The sequence below is a fragment of the Hemitrygon akajei genome, chromosome 21, assembly GCF_048418815.1.
Source record: "Hemitrygon akajei chromosome 21, sHemAka1.3, whole genome shotgun sequence".
Classification (NCBI taxonomy): Eukaryota; Metazoa; Chordata; class Chondrichthyes; order Myliobatiformes; family Dasyatidae; genus Hemitrygon; species Hemitrygon akajei.
This window is the reverse complement of record NC_133144.1, coordinates 44,657,028-44,672,822: the sequence shown is the minus strand read 5'-3', so window position 1 is coordinate 44,672,822 and position 15,795 is coordinate 44,657,028. Positions and strand designations below refer to the sequence as shown.

Genomic DNA, 15,795 nt, shown 5'->3' with positions numbered 1-15,795 from the left:
TTGTACTTCCTTAGAAGGTTGGCGTCATTCAATGTCTGTAGTGAGATGCTGAAGATGTTCTATAGGTCAGTTGTGGAGAGCGCCCTCTTCTTTGTGGTGGCGTGTTGGGGAGGCAGCATTAAGAAGAGGGATGCCTCACGTCTTAATAAGCTGGTAAGGAAGGCGGGCTCTGTCGTGGGCAAAGTACTGGAGAGTATAACATCGGTAGCTGAGCGAAGGGCGCTGAGTAGGCTACGGTCAATTATGGAAAACCCTGAACATCCTCTACATAGCACCATCCAGAGACAGAGAAGCAGTTTCAGCGACAGGTTGCTATCGATGCAATGCTCCTCAGACAGGATGAAGAGGTCAATACTCCCCAATGCCATTAGGCTTTACAATTCAACCGCCAGGAGTAAGATATGTTAAAGTGCCGGGGTTGATTGTATTTAATGTATCTAAGTAAACTACTTGAGAACTTTTTAAAAGCTATTATTAATGCTTTTTGAGAGAGTGATTTAGATGCATATCATATTTTTACTGAGTAATTTATGTAATTAGTTTTGCTAAAACAAGTGTATGGGACATTGGAAAAAATGTTGAATTTCCTCATGGGGATGAATAAAGTATCTATCTATATATCTATCTATCTATCTATCTGTAACAGGGGACACATTGTGCAGCATCCATTCAAATTAGATTTCTTAAGTTTGGCCTGACAGGGGGTTATCACCCCCTATATTAAGCTGTTAGGTGAAGCGAATGTTACATGTGCTTAACCACTGTGTGTTAAATGAAATGTTCTGGAGGACAGTACGGCTTCTATGATTAAAACAACCACTTTTTTCACAAATTCAATGAGCTAACTAAATCTGAAATAAAAGCAGGAAAAATAGTGAGAATCACTATTAAGTGATAACTCAGAGAATCAGGGGGACACCTCAGAAACAGACAAGAGGCTAAATGTTGGGGATGGATCGGTCGGCAATACTTCCACTTCAGAATCAAAAGACTGATCTACTCCAGAGCACAACACTGATGCTTCACTGCAGTGCTGAGGCAGGGGTGCTGACTTTCGGAAGATATATTAAAGCTAGATAGAATCCATCTATAGGTGAGCTGGCATGTTTTCCATGGAGTCCTGGCCACAATTCAACTCTCATTCAATATCATAATATCAATCAGTCCCACTAAGACCCAGAGTAAACGAGTCAGAACCATGGTCCGAGAGAATCTTCCACCTTGTCTGTTTTGTTGAAGCTGTGTTTGAAATGAAGCCTCCTTGTCTTTCATCAAATTGTTATTTTCTGGTTTAGTAAACGAGATCTCCAGGCACAGAGCAGTTGGTGCCATTAATTCTAAAACCGTTGGTTACATTTACAGCATGCCCACTATTGCAATAGGGTTTCTTTCCAAAATAAATATTTTAGATCAATGACCCATCAATAGATGATCCATTGGCAAAAGGTCATTGACTCAAAAGTGTTAATTTTGTGTCTCTGTCACAAATGCTCCCTTGCACTTTTCTGTATTTATTCCGGATTTCCAGATTCTATAGTTATTTTGTTTTTCTTTTGCCTTGCCTTGTTGTTCACCACATGAACGTAAGAAGGCCATTCAACCCATTGAGCCTCTTCTTTCACTTATTTCAGTTCATGTCTGATTTACATCCTCACTGCATGTAGCTCTGCAGTCTCTGTCACTGTGACCTACCTATCCCAAAAGCCCACTGTATGAAGAACACAAAAACGTGAGAAATTGCTTTGTATTGAAGTATTTTTTTAATTTCTCTGACAAAGTTCAAAAGGAGATACTCCCTCTCCTAATCTTTCATTCCCAGAATATCCTCGAACATCTATCATTTCAAAGGAAAAAAATCTGCATGATCCTGATTGTGGTCTGACGAGGAACCTGCTGAAAGTGTGATATCATACCAGCTACAAGAGGAGCTTAGAGCTACCATGTGGCAAGTGCCTTACTTCCTGGCATCCCAAATCCTTTCAACCATCTGTATGGTACAACAGGAGTATATTGGAGTATTCTCTGCTTACCAGTGCAAGTGCATCTCCAACAGTTTGCAGGAAGATCAACACCATCTATAGATGGCATAGCTGGTAGAGCTGCAGTCTTCCTGCTCCCGCTACAACTGGGAACCACTCCATGATTCAATGCCAGTTGTATGCCTTTGGATGTGGGTGGAAACCAGAACATCTGAAGGAAACACAAGGTTGTTTAAAGGTTAATTGACCAATGTAAATTGTCCACTGTGTGTAGCTGAGTGATAGAACCTGACAGGGATTGAAGGGAATGTAGGAAGAATGAATTAGGATTAGCATTGCACTGGTATAAATGGATGCTTGATGATCACATGAACTCGATGAGCTGAAGGATCTGTTTTGTGCTGTTATGAGAGTCTGGGGAAAATGCAATCCAAAATATGAAATATTTCCTCCAATGTGTTACCTACAAGACCGCCAGCTGAAGAGTCTTTGTGCAAGGTTATCCACCAAAGTTTCCTTCATTTTTCCTTTTCACCAGTTTTATCCAAAGCATCAGCTTGATGTATTATCAGCATTTCGTTTAGCTTTATTGCTGCTGTCTTGCATGTATGTCACATCTGCTCTCAACAACCTTCCACACAGCTGAAGTGTTGTCAGCTTGAATCACCTCCAAAACAAAGGGCTCAGTTTAAGAAAAGGATTAAAATAGTCTTCTGCAAAGCTGTTACTGTGTGAAACATTGCAGCAAAACACTTCAAGTTACTTCTTTCAGAATAGATCAAGCGCAATATAATTTTTAAAACTCTTCCCTACAAACTATAAAGGTCCAAGTTGGGCCATTCACTTTGGGCCTTATCAGGTGCTTCTTTGGAAACTGAGTTCAACAATATGATAGAATCCTCGCCGTTCATAAGCTGGAAGATCACCTGACCATTCCTTGCAGGATGCCAGAACTTCCTTTGTTTCACCAGTGAATGATGGGGAAGCCCTTGATGGTGTTTCCTGGCTGTGCATTTGTGGTTTCATTCCCACATCCCCCTCTAAAAAGGCACAGTTGTGTAACATCACTAGGGCTTCCATGTCTATCTTCTTAGAGGAAGAGAGAATCAGTAAAAAGAAACACAAATAAAAAAATATTCAGGTTAATTCCTGTCTTCACATAATTGTTTGCCTCACTGGCAGGACAAACAATTACATGGGTCACCAATGGTTGTAAAGTTCACTTCTCCCTCCCACATCAATATTCCCATTCCCTTGAGGGGAGGGAAGGAAGCATGATTTTTAAAAAACTATTGCTGACCCATACTCTCCCACCTGCTCTCAATAACCTCGAGTCTCGGACTGAGCCAGAGACTCTAGGTCTCTCAGCTTGAGGCCTCTGTCATTTGGCAGTTCAGGTACACTGAAACTTCTCAGTGAAGCGTGATTACAGAATGGTGGGGGCTTCCCAGAAAGATAAAAGTCTAGTAGATTTTGGCTCCCAATGGTAGTAAGGTTCCTGATTCCTTGGTTAACAGGGGGCTTAAGTTGCCCAGCTCAGCCATTGTAATACCATTCTATCCACCTGCCCACTGCCAACCAGAACGAAGGCAAGAATTAGCAACTACCTCCATAAGAGTTGGGTGGATCGAATGTGACTCTTTGTGTGAAAATAACTACCACAGTTTGATACACTGGCCGCAAGAACACTCAATCACTCCAAAATAACACCAAGGATTCTTCCATTCCTACATTAAGAAGAAAATAGAGCCTCACTTTAAAGAGAGCATCTCCAACAGTGCAGCACTCCCTCAGTACTCCACTGACACATTCTGCCAAAGTGTTTGTGCTAAGGACTTGGAGGTGGAACTTGAACACAAAAGCCTCTCAGATAATGAATAAACCTCATTAAATAATTGTATACACAACATTTCATATAATCCCCTCAGACTTTCATGTAATCTGCATGTGAATTAAAGGTCTGTCTATGTTTAATAACAGAATACTAATTTATTTTGCACTCCTGCAAATCATGTGTATCTACAGTCTTAAACAGCTTTGCTTATGAATCACTTGTGTGATTTAATTGGTGACAGCATCACTGAGCATGGTTAAGAGCATAGCAGCCTCTTGACACATAGATTTTGTTGATTTAGAAATTGAAATATACAGAAGTATTTCCCATTCCCTGACATGTGTCAAATGAACTAATAAATGATACACACACGAGGAAACCTGCAGATGCTGGAAATTCAAGCAACACACACAAAATGCTGGTGGAACGCAGCAGGTCAGGCAGCATCTATAGGGAGAAGCGCTGTCGACGTTTCGGGCTGAGACCCTTCGTCAGGACTAACCGAAAGGAAAGATAGAGATTTGAAAGTAGGAGTGGGAGGGGAAAATGCGAAATGATAGAAGACCGGAGGAGGTGGGGTGAAGCTGAGAGCCAGAAAGGTGATTGGCAAAAGGGATACAGAACTAGAGAAAGGAAAGGATCATGGGATGAGAGGCCTAGGGGGAAAGAAAGGAGGAGGGGAGCACCAGAGGGAGGTGGAGAACAGGCAGAGTGATGGGCAGAAAGAGAGAAAAAAAGGAGGGGGGGGGGAGGAAAAGCTAAATATATCAGGGATGGGGTAAGAAGGGGATGAGGGGCATTAACGGAAGTTAGAGAAGTTAATGTTCATGCCATCAGGTTGGAGGCTACCCAGACGGAATATAAGATGTTGTTCCTCCAACCTGAGGAACAACCTGATGAAGCCACACTCAGGTTGGAGGAACAACACCTTATATACCAGCTGGGTAGCCTCCAACCTGATGGCATGAACATTGACTTCTCTAACTTCCGCTAATGCCCCTCCTCCCCTTCTTAGCCCATCCCTGATATAGTTAGCTTTCCCCCCCTCCTTTTTTTCTCTCTCTCTGCCCATCACTCTGCCTGTTCTCCACCTCCCTCTGGTGCTTCCCTCCCCCTTTCTTTCTCCCTAGGCCTCCTGTCCCATGATCCTTTCCCTTCTCCAGCTCTGTATCACTTTTGCCAATCACCTTTCCGGCTCTCAGCTTCACCCCACCCCTCCAGTCTTCTCCTATCATTTTGCATTTTCCCCTCTCCCTCCTACTTTCAAATCTCTTACTATCCTTCCTTTCGGTTAGTCCTGACGAAGGGTCTCAGCCCGAAACGTCGCCAGCGCTTCTCCCTATAGATGCTGCCTGACCTGCTGCGTTCCACCAGCATTTTGTGTGTATTGCCTGTAATAAATGATACCCTCATGTATTGCAGAAACTGGTTCTGACAGAACAGCAAGAGTTCATTCAGTCCAATGTGCCTCAGTCTGCTTTTTGATAGAAATCTCCAAAGCATCCATTCTCCCTGCCCTAATGCTGGATAAGAGATACTGTTAAATATGTTATATTCCAAATCACTACAATTTAAAATTCAAAGTTCAAAATAAAAGCTATTATCAAAGTACCTACATATCACCACATACAACCCTGAGATTCTTTTTCCTGTGGGCATACTCAGCAAATCTATAGAATAGCAACTGTAAACAGGATCAATGAAAGAGCAAGAGCATATAAGACAACAAGCTATTGAGGTGCAACTATAAATAAATAGCAATAAGTAACAATAGCATGAAATAACAAGGTAAAGAGTCCTTAAGCTGAGCTCATTGGTTATGGGAGCATCTCAATAGATGAGTGTAGTTATCCTCTTTTATTCAAGAGCCTGACGGTTGAAGGGTAGTAACTGTTCTTCAACCTGGTGGTACGAGTCCTGAGGCACCTAGCCCTTCTACCTGATGACAGCAGTGAGAAGAAAGCATGACCTGGGTGGTAAGGATCTTTGTTGTTGGATGCTGCTTTCCTATGACAATATTTCATGTAGATGTGCTCAATGGTTGGGAGGGATTTACCTGTGATGTACTGGTCAGAATCCAATACATTTTGTAGGATTTTCCATTCACAGGCTTTGGTATTTCCATATTAGGCCGAAATGCAGCCAATTCACTGTAAAGAAAGATTTCTGTTCCTCACCCTTCTGGTTCTTTCACTTACTATCTCAAATTTGTATCTTCTGGTTTCTAGTCTACCTGCTAGAAATAGGAACAAATTCTTCTATTTTGCAAAATCAAGCAAAAATCCATTTTTTAAAAATATAAAAGTTAAAAAAGCAGACAAGTGAATAAAGCAACATTAATGAAATCAAATGAATCTGCTACAAGCAAGAAGAAAATAATCTGAGATAAGGAAACACAAGAGATTCTGCAGACATTAAAAATCCAGAGTAACACACAAAATGCTGGAGATGAAGGTACAACAGGCTGGATAAAAAAGAAATGGAGGAATGTAAATGTGCTGTATATCTCATTATTACGGTGCCCAGGATGTTAGAAGGCATTATATCATAGGATAGAAACTTACCTGTACACAGCTTGAAATGTTACATGGAGGGGAATAGTTAAAAAAGGCAGAGAGACAGAGTTGGATGAGTAGCAAGGGAAGTGCAGATGATGGAGTTTCAAAATTAAAAAGCGAGAATGCTGGAGATTATTTATTTATTTTTATTTATTGAGGTTCAGTGCAGAATACGCTCTTCCAGTCCTTTGAGGTGCATCTCCCAGCAATCCCCAATTTAACCTCTTCCTCATCATGAGACAATTTACAATTACCAATTAACCTACCAATAGACCTTTGGACATTGAACCAGAGCACCAAGAGGAAACCCACACGGTCACGGGGGGAATGTACAAACTCCCTACAGGCAGTGGCGGGAACTGAACCCAGATCATTGGTACTGTAAAGCATTGTACTAACCACTACGCTACCATGCTTAGCAGGTCAGGCTGTAGCTGTATCTGTGTAGAGGTCAATGATTTTTCAACAGAGCATTCCTGAGTTAAGAAGATATGTGGAGAAGGTCAGAGAGCAAAAATTGCAGAACTGGGTAACTCAGGTAGGCTAGCTGGTTAATGAATAGCTCCTGCGGGTACCTATCAAATTACCACAACTCATTGAAAGGAAAGGCATTCTAGATTTTAATCAAAATACAGTATCAATTGTCAGAGAATCACAGCTTGGAATTTTCAAATTTAGCATTAATAGTACAAACATTAAAAACCAAAACCATAGCTGCCACTTCTGTGCAGTGATAGAGATTGCTGCAACATTAGGGATTGTCTTTCAGGTAAGACATTGAACCTACAGCATTACAGGAGAGTCTTACATCACAGCTATGTTAACACTTCAAAAGCACTTCATAGTCTGCAAAGGATGCGAGGCTGAGGAAGGTGACAAAGAAATGCAAAGCTTCAATGAATTACTTCAGAAACCCTACCTCTGACCAGTAGAGGGTGCCCCAGGATAGATTTCAGCTACCCTTTTGCTCTGGCACGGGTGGCTGTGTTGGTAGCCCATCAATTTTGCCGATGATGATTGTGTTTGTGCAGCTCATCTGAAGTGTATTTGGAGGTGACTGTTCAGGCCAGTGCGTCAACAGCATAGACATTCATAGTGCGGTCAGGGGAGTTGTCCTGTTTCTGTGGGCACGACTGTTGCTGCTTTCCTTTCCTGTCGGGCGGTCTCCAGGACCATGTGATGCCTATCTTTAAGTTGCTGTAAGCAAGTTTCACCAAAGCGTGCCAACCAGTTGTGCCTTGTGCCCTATGTTCCAAATGCTGGGCAGCAAGCCCATTATTAGCAATGCTGGCTTTCACACAGACTTCATACCTCTGCTTCCCTGTGATAACTGGCCATAGAGTGGGTGCTTAGGGAGTCTGGATTCCTCCATGCATATAACATGTCTAGTCCAACGAAGTTGTGCTTTCAGGATCATGGCTTCAATACTGGTAGTCTTTGGCCTATTGAGGACTTCCAGGTTTGTGATATGGTCATGCCAGTGGATACTCATAATGGATTTCAGACTGCACATGTGGAGTCGCTCCAGTACTTTGAGTTGTCTTTTGTATATGGTCCATAGTTCACAACCACACAGGACGCTAGTGACTTCAACAGCCTTACACAAGTTGATCTTAGTGGATGTCTGGATATTGTGCTGATTTAACACACGTGATCACGAGCAGCCCAGGCTCTGACTAGCTTCTGGCGTTGGTTTCTTTATCCAAGGAACCACTGCTGGAGATGACACTGCCAAGGTATTTAAATTCCTTTACTATCCTCAGTGTTGTGCTTTCAATGGTGGATGGAAGGCAGCATAGCAGTGGATCCAGGAGCAGGCTGAAATAAGGCTTCTGTTTCACCCAGGCTGATGATGAAGCCGAACAGACCCAAGACTTCTGCAAGCCTGTCAATAATCAGTTGCAGATCAGACTCCGTGTGGGCCATTAGAGAGCAGTTGTCCACATAGAGTACTTCAAGGATGACTCTTTTAACTGTTTTGGATTTGGATTTTAGGTGACACAGATCAAACAAAGATCCAGTAAGTACACCCCATGTTCAAGGTCCCTGACTGTGTGTTTGAGTACGCCTGTTAAAAAGAGGTTGACTGCACGGAGGTGGGGGGGGGGGGGGCAGCACACACCCTTGCTTCAAGCCATTTGGGATACTGAATAGCTCTGATCCTTCCCCATTTGAGAGGACAAGGCCAATTATATCATCAGGGAAGAGGCGAGTAAGATTGATGAACTCCCATAGTCATCCTAACTTTGACAAGATTGCCCAGACCGCTTCTCTGTTCACCATGTCCAAGGCTTTGGTTAAATCTAGGAAGACAATGTACAGATCCAGGTCCTGCTCAATACATTTTTCTTGAACCAGACAGACAGCAAACATAATACTGATGGTGCTTCTTCCAGGATGGAACTTGCACTGTGTCTTGGGCTGGTTCTTCCCTGATATGGTGGTGATTAGGTGGTTGAGAATGATGTGGGCTAGGATCTCCCTGGCAATCAACAGTGGTGAGATGCCATGGTAGTTACCGCAGTCAGCTTTGTTGCCTTTGTTCTTGAAAAGAGGTACAATCAAACCATCGCTGAATTCATTGGGCATGTCTTCATCTTCCCAAATGCTTGTCATAATGTCATGGAAGGCCCTTAGGGCAACTGGGCCCATGGATATGAAGATCTCAGTAGGGATTCTGTCCTACCCAGAGGCTCTTCCAGAATTTAAGTGAGCAACAGCTTGCTTGACCTCAGCCATTGTAGAAGGAAGGTCGAGGCTGTTGGCAGTGAGTTTCTGGGGTATCTGATTGAGTGCAGCCTGGCCTACTGTAGAGAGCCTGTTGAAAACATTGCTGAAGTGCACTCTCCACCTGTCATTAATGCTCTGTTTCTCTCTGAGCAGGACTGTGCCATCTGCTGACAGAAGGAGTGTGGTCCATAGATTGCTCTAATGGCACTGAAGACCATCTTGAAGTTTTTGATGTCAGCATAGTAGTACTGGATTTCCTCTGCCTTTCTCTCCCACCATTCAGTTTGCAAACTGTGTGGTACGGTCCTCAATCTCCCCAGGAAGTGGAGGCGCTACTTTTGACCTTAGTCAGCATGTCCCTCAGCCAACACATAAGGGAGGCCACATTAGATTTAGTCATGTCAAAAGGACTTAACATTAATGTGACTCAGATTCTAGACGTTAGCTTTTCAGATTATGACTGTATTTTCTTTAACGTACAGTATCTGTTACTAAAACTAAAAGGAGTGTGTTGTATAGCTGTTTCTAGGTTTCTAATATTCTTGACAGTCAGTCTGAATTTAGTGTTTACTCCAATACAGCCTGTCTTGTATGTAATAAGGTAGAAAATTTTAATGCTAATCTGAAGGCAGTGGATGACATAGTAGCCCCTGAAAATCATGTTAAGAAATCATCTACTGTTATTTTACGATGGAAAATTCAAGCATTCTATAAAGTCAAAAGAGAGTGTCGTGAGACTGAGCAAGAATGGAGGAAGACTAATCTGACAGTTCACTATGAAATCTTGAGTGTTCATATTACTAAATACAACATAGCAGTTCATCTTGAGAGACAGTCATACTTTTCTAAAGTTATGAATGGCAGTGCAAGATTATTATTTTCAACCATTTTTCATCTATTAAACCCAGCTCCATTGATGAAATGGTTGCTGAAAGCACCTGAGACTAAAAGTGAGTTTTGCCGTGTTTTAATAAAAAAATAAGATGTAATATAAAACAGACGTCAAGAATAAACCTTGTTGAATTTCAACAAGCTCAACACTATGAACTAAACTCCTTTACTTTTATTAGTCCACCTGAACTTCGGGAAATAATTAATCAGCTAAAACTGTCCACTTCTGTTCTTGATCCTATTCCCACAGGCTTTTTAAAAGAAGTTTTTGATACACTGGTTGACAGAGTACTTGATATAGTTAATTCCTCACTAGTTTCTGGCATTTTTCTGGATTTTTTGAAAACTGTAGTTGGTAAATCCTTGCTTAAGAAAAATTCCAGTCCTGAAGAAGGGTCTCAGCCCAAAACATCAACTGTTCACTCATTTCCATAAATGGTACCTGACCTGTTGAGATCCCCCAGCATTTTGTGTGTTTTGCTTAAGAAAAATAATCTAGACTGCTTGGTTTTGGACATTTTTAGACCTATTTCCAACTTGCCTTTTCTAAGCAAAATTTTTAAAAAAGTAGTTTTTCAACAATTAAGTGATTACTTGAACAAAAATTCTATTCTTGACAAGTATCAATCAGGTTTTAGATCATGTCTTAGCACAGAAATTGCATTGCTTAAAGTAGTTAATGACTAATGGCTTAATGGCGATGCAGGTAACAAATCAATTCTTGTTCTTTCAGATTTCAGCGCAGCATTTGATACCATTGATCAGTCTTCCCATAAACCACCTTGCTCAATGAATAGGTCTTTCCGGTAATCCCTTAATCTGGTTTCAATCTTATATAACAGGAAGAAAATTCCTTGTTTGCTGCAGTGATTGTGTGTCTAAGATCTATGATATTGTGTTTGGTGTGCAGCAAGGACTTATTCTTGTTGTTCTCACTTTACATGCTCCCATTAAGTCAGATTATTTCAAACCACAAGGTGAATTACCACAGCTATGCAGATGACACACAACTGTATTTGTCTATTACGCCAGGTGACCCTGAGGCTCTAAACCCACTGGTCCAGTGTCTTATTAACGTTACAGAATGGATGTTCGAATTTCCTTAAACTAAATAAGGAAGAACAACAGAAATTTTGGCGATTGCAGCAATAAAAAAGTGAGAATCTTAGAAATAAACTTGATCATCTAGCTTTACAAATCAAATCAGAAATAAAGAATTTAGGCATTATTGACTCAGCTAAATTTTAAATCACATATTAATAATATTACTGAGACTGCATTCTTTCATTTAAGAAGCATTGCAAGGGTTTGATTTCAAGATGCAGAAAAATTGTTCCGTGCTTTTGTTTTTAGCCGATTAGACTACTGTAATGCACTCTTGCAGAACTGCTCATGGAATATATAAATTGGCTGCAGCTTGGTTCAAAGTTCAGCAGCAAGAATCTTAACCCAAAAAAGAAAATCTGAGCACATTTCACTGGTTTTGGCATCATTACACTGGCTGTGTCCTTTAGGATCAGTTTTAAAATGCTATTAATTGTATATAAGGCTCTGAATAATCAAGCTCCTCAGTATATTTTGGAATGTCTATCCCCTTACATCCCTAATCACAGTCTTAGATCCATGAATACTGGTTTGCTTAATGTCCCTAGAGCCAAGCATATAAGAACTAGTGGTGCAACCTTTTGCTCTTATGCACCAAAAATCTGGAATTCTCTACTGACTGAGGTATGCCAGGCTAGTACTGTGGAAAGTTTCAAAACTCTTCTAAAAACTTACTTTTTTAATTTAGCCTACTTATAGGATTACTTAATGTCTATTGACGTTGATTACATTTATATAATTTAGTATATGTATTCAATTACATTTTTTTACATGTTTGTCTTTATTTATGATTTTAGTTTTGTCTCATAGTTTTATGACTATAATTGTAATCTATCTTTTCCACCTATGTAAAGATCTTAGAGCCTGTGTCTTAATATATGAGAGGTGCTATATGAATAAAGTTGGTTATTATTACTATACTTTCTTAACAAAAGAGGGGTGTTGAGGGAGCAGGTGAGATCATCTGTGATGTATACTCTAAAAACTTGGTGCTACTGACTCCCTTCACAGAGGAGCCATTGATATGCAGTAGGGAGTGGTCAGCATGCACCTTCCTGAAGTCCACAATCATCTCTTTAGTCTTGTCCATGTTGAGACTGAAGTTGTTGTGTTCACACTAATCTACAAGCACTCTACCCCCTCCCTTTATGCCAACTCATTATTGCTGCTGATGAGGCCAAACACTGTCATGTCATCAGTGAATTTAATGATGTGGTTAGACTGGATCTGGCAGCGCAGATGTACATCAGCAGTGTGAACAGCAGCTGCGTGAGCATGCAGCCCTGGGGGAGGGGGGGGTGGGTTGCGGTACTCAGCATGAGGGAGATAGAGATGCTGATGCCAACATTGACTGCCTGAGGTCGCTCTGTCAAGAAGTCCAAGATCCAATTACGGAGGGTTATGTTGAGACTCCACAAGGATAGTTTACCCACGAGCTTCTGAGGACTGATTGTATTGAACTCTGAACTGAAGGTGATGAACAGCACTCTGACATAGGAGACATCATACTCCAGGTGGGACAGGACTGAGTAGAGGGCAGAGGCTATTGCATAATCAGTGGAATGATTTGGGCGATATGCAAATTGGTAGGGCTCCTTAAGGTTGTCATAGTCGGGGGGAGGGGTAGTGGGGATGAGCTTCCTCTATATATTAAATACTTGCATACGTGTGCACCTTAAATAGCCTCCGACAACCAGGTCCAGCTCCTGCCCTTCATCTGTGGCTTAACTACTAAGCCCAACTGAACCATTTCTACTCAGAGGAGAAGGGACAAAGATGGGTCTTGGTGCCTTAACACCAGTCACTTTGAACAGATGAGGCTTGTTAGCTGTGCTGGCAATTCATCTAGGAGACATAATATATTTTCTGATTTCCAGCCTCCACTGCCTTGTGGTTATACCCACTCATGGGAATACTTTGGAGTAAACCACAAGGAAAAATCCAGAGCTGGAGTCCCGAAGGTAGTCCTACATTGAATTCAACACTGACTGGCAACTCCTGCCATGCCACTGGTGCCAAACTGTATCGGTCTCTACTGGTCCTTTGGATTCATCAGCTGCATGGAGAGGGGGAGCCTGCTGCATGGGCAACAGCTTGTTCTCCTTATCGTACTGCCCTGGCTTGTGCATCACACAGACAGTCAGAATGTAATATCCATAGTTGACCCAGTCCAACAGAGGGCCTTGTGTCAGGGGTCCAAAGTGGTAGGAAGGAAGGCAAGATTTAAGGGAGTTCATGACCAGCTGCTCAAAGCACCTTATTATTATTGAAGATAGTACCTCTGGATGGTAATCGCTAAGGCAGGTTACCATTGGTCTCTTGGGCACTGGGATGATGGTGGCAGCCTTGAAGCCTGCAGGGCTGTTTCAGAGAGATGTTAAAGATGTCCTTGAGAAAAATCTGCTAGCTGGGCCACAGACTCTCTCAGCACGCAACCAGGTATATTGTCAGGCCCTGCAGCTTTGCATGGGTTGGCCCTGAATAGGGTCTTCCTCACATTAGCTGTTGCTGATGTGAGGAAGTCCCTAGTTTTTGTATGTCAGGAACAGACAGTGTTTATGTCATGGACAGAGCTTGGTCTACAATATCAGATTCATACAGCATAGAATTAGTCCAATCAGCCCACTACATCCATGCCTACCACTGGCAACCTATTCTTTATTAATCATACTGTCCAGTACTTGGCCCATAGTCAACTACTTCCTAGTGCTCATAAACTCCACTTTTGTTGTCAGTGATTCTGCTTTCACCACTCTCTCAGGCAGTGTACTCACCATCTCATTGCATGATGACTTTACATCCCTCACCATTTAAGATCAGGATGACTATTGAGAGAATATCACAAATGATGGATCCAGTAAAATTATGTATTTATTACCTAAGCCAGTGGTGACCACAGCAGAGCCCAAGAGAAGAGAGTGCACTGAGGTTGGAACAGCCTAGTATATTGCACAGGACAGAGGTATGTCTCTATCCAAGCAGGTATAAGACAATTCTTCTCTCTGCTAGTCTGCAAGTCACTCTTGGGCAAGGTGTATCTTATCCCCCACCCTCAATCATGGTTATGTGAAGCCATGGGAGCAGATGGTGGATGGTCATATGAGCAGCTGGTGCAAAGTCCTGGTTATGCGACCAATGACACCAGGCAGACAACCTCCAAAGAGAATTGATAATGGCTGGGGTCACCCGTCTTGTAAAGACATTGCTCAGAAGAAAGCAATGGCAATCCACTTCTGTAGAAAAATTTGCCAAGAACAGTCATGGAAAGAACATGATCACCTATGTCATACAACATGGCACATAATGATGATGATGATGACGATGAATGGACAGGATTCTCCAGAACTGTGACTATGGAAACTATTGTTTTGCCTCTGATTTGATGGGAGTTTGAGTGTCATCACCAGTTTGAGGCTTCACTTCTTCACTGAAGGCTGTGAGATCTCTATCTGACTCCACTCCTGGGCCCTCCATTCCAATCACCCACAATGCCTGCCCATGCAGAGGGCATTGAAACTGTTGGCAGTGAAACAATTAACTTTCTCTGCAGCTCAGGTCAACATTGTTACCAAAATTAACACAGGTGCCAAATGGAACAGAAAGACAGTGAATTCAAAGACTGAGTAAGAGATTTTGAATGCACCATCTTTCTATTCCACTTTGTTTCTGGCTATCATGCATTCCACTGGCAGGCATACTTGGGCATGCACACGTTATTCTACACAGTTTTATATCTCCTTTATCAATCACACACAAGGGAAAGCAGTTAGAGGAATGGAATTGATGTGATAATATACATGGGAACAAGTAACACCACAGATTAGACTTAAATTACTTCACAAGTTCAGTTTACCAGTTCTAATGATGCTTTATTGGTCTGAAACAGTAACTCTGATCCTTTTCTTCACAGATGCTGCCTAATCTCCTGAGTATGTCAATATTTCCAGTGCTTTATATTTCAGAATACAAAAACTTACAACTAGCTGATATTTGAGGAGTATTTGAAAACTTTTTTGGCTTGTAAATTGGAAACCAGCAATGACTTTGGAGAATAACAGCCTAAATACTATAAAATATGCACAGGGCAAAACTGAAGAGGCAGAAATTGGCTATAGTGAACCCCAAATTGGTTCACTATAGCCTCCTGAAATAATTCAGCATTAATGCAAAAGACTACAGGAATAAATGTTTGGAAATGAAATCCCGTACAGATGATCAAATACAGATGTGATTCACTTCGACCAATTGCCCCAACTAGTCTGTGCTAAGACAGAAATATCCTCTCATTCTGTCTGCTTGATCTCAGCCATTCAGTAGATCCTTCTCTTCCAATCTTTCTTATTTACTCATGCAGTTTCCTTTGGAAGACACCGAGCATAATTGTATCAACTGTACCTAATGGTAGTACAAAACCACTCGCTGACTGAAGAATTTCCTGCTCACTTTTCAGATTTGGATGCCGTTATTAATTTGAAAGACTTCTCATCTCCTTTCGGTTTTCACCTGCACTGAAGAAAATAGTCTGAAAAAATTCAGTCTCTGCCTGAATCTTCCAATTCTATTCTCTTCCCTGTGAATTTTTCCCCAATCCTTCCACATACTTTAATAAAAAGAGTGAGAGAAAAATATTGTAAAACAGTGATGTTGAAATACAGAAGATAACTGCCATTTTATAGGTTCTGACAGTTGTTAAGAAAGG

General features: G+C 41.6%; 1 long non-coding RNA gene across 1 annotated transcript in view; it reads right to left on the bottom strand.

The window, feature by feature from the left end:
* Positions 1-15,795, bottom strand: part of LOC140714258 (uncharacterized) — a 32,812-nt gene that overhangs the window by 3,391 nt on the left and 13,626 nt on the right. The window contains exon 2 of the long non-coding RNA XR_012095852.1: positions 2,031-2,190. This is a non-coding gene — a long non-coding RNA (uncharacterized lncRNA). The remainder of the gene's footprint in view (positions 1-2,030; positions 2,191-15,795) is intronic.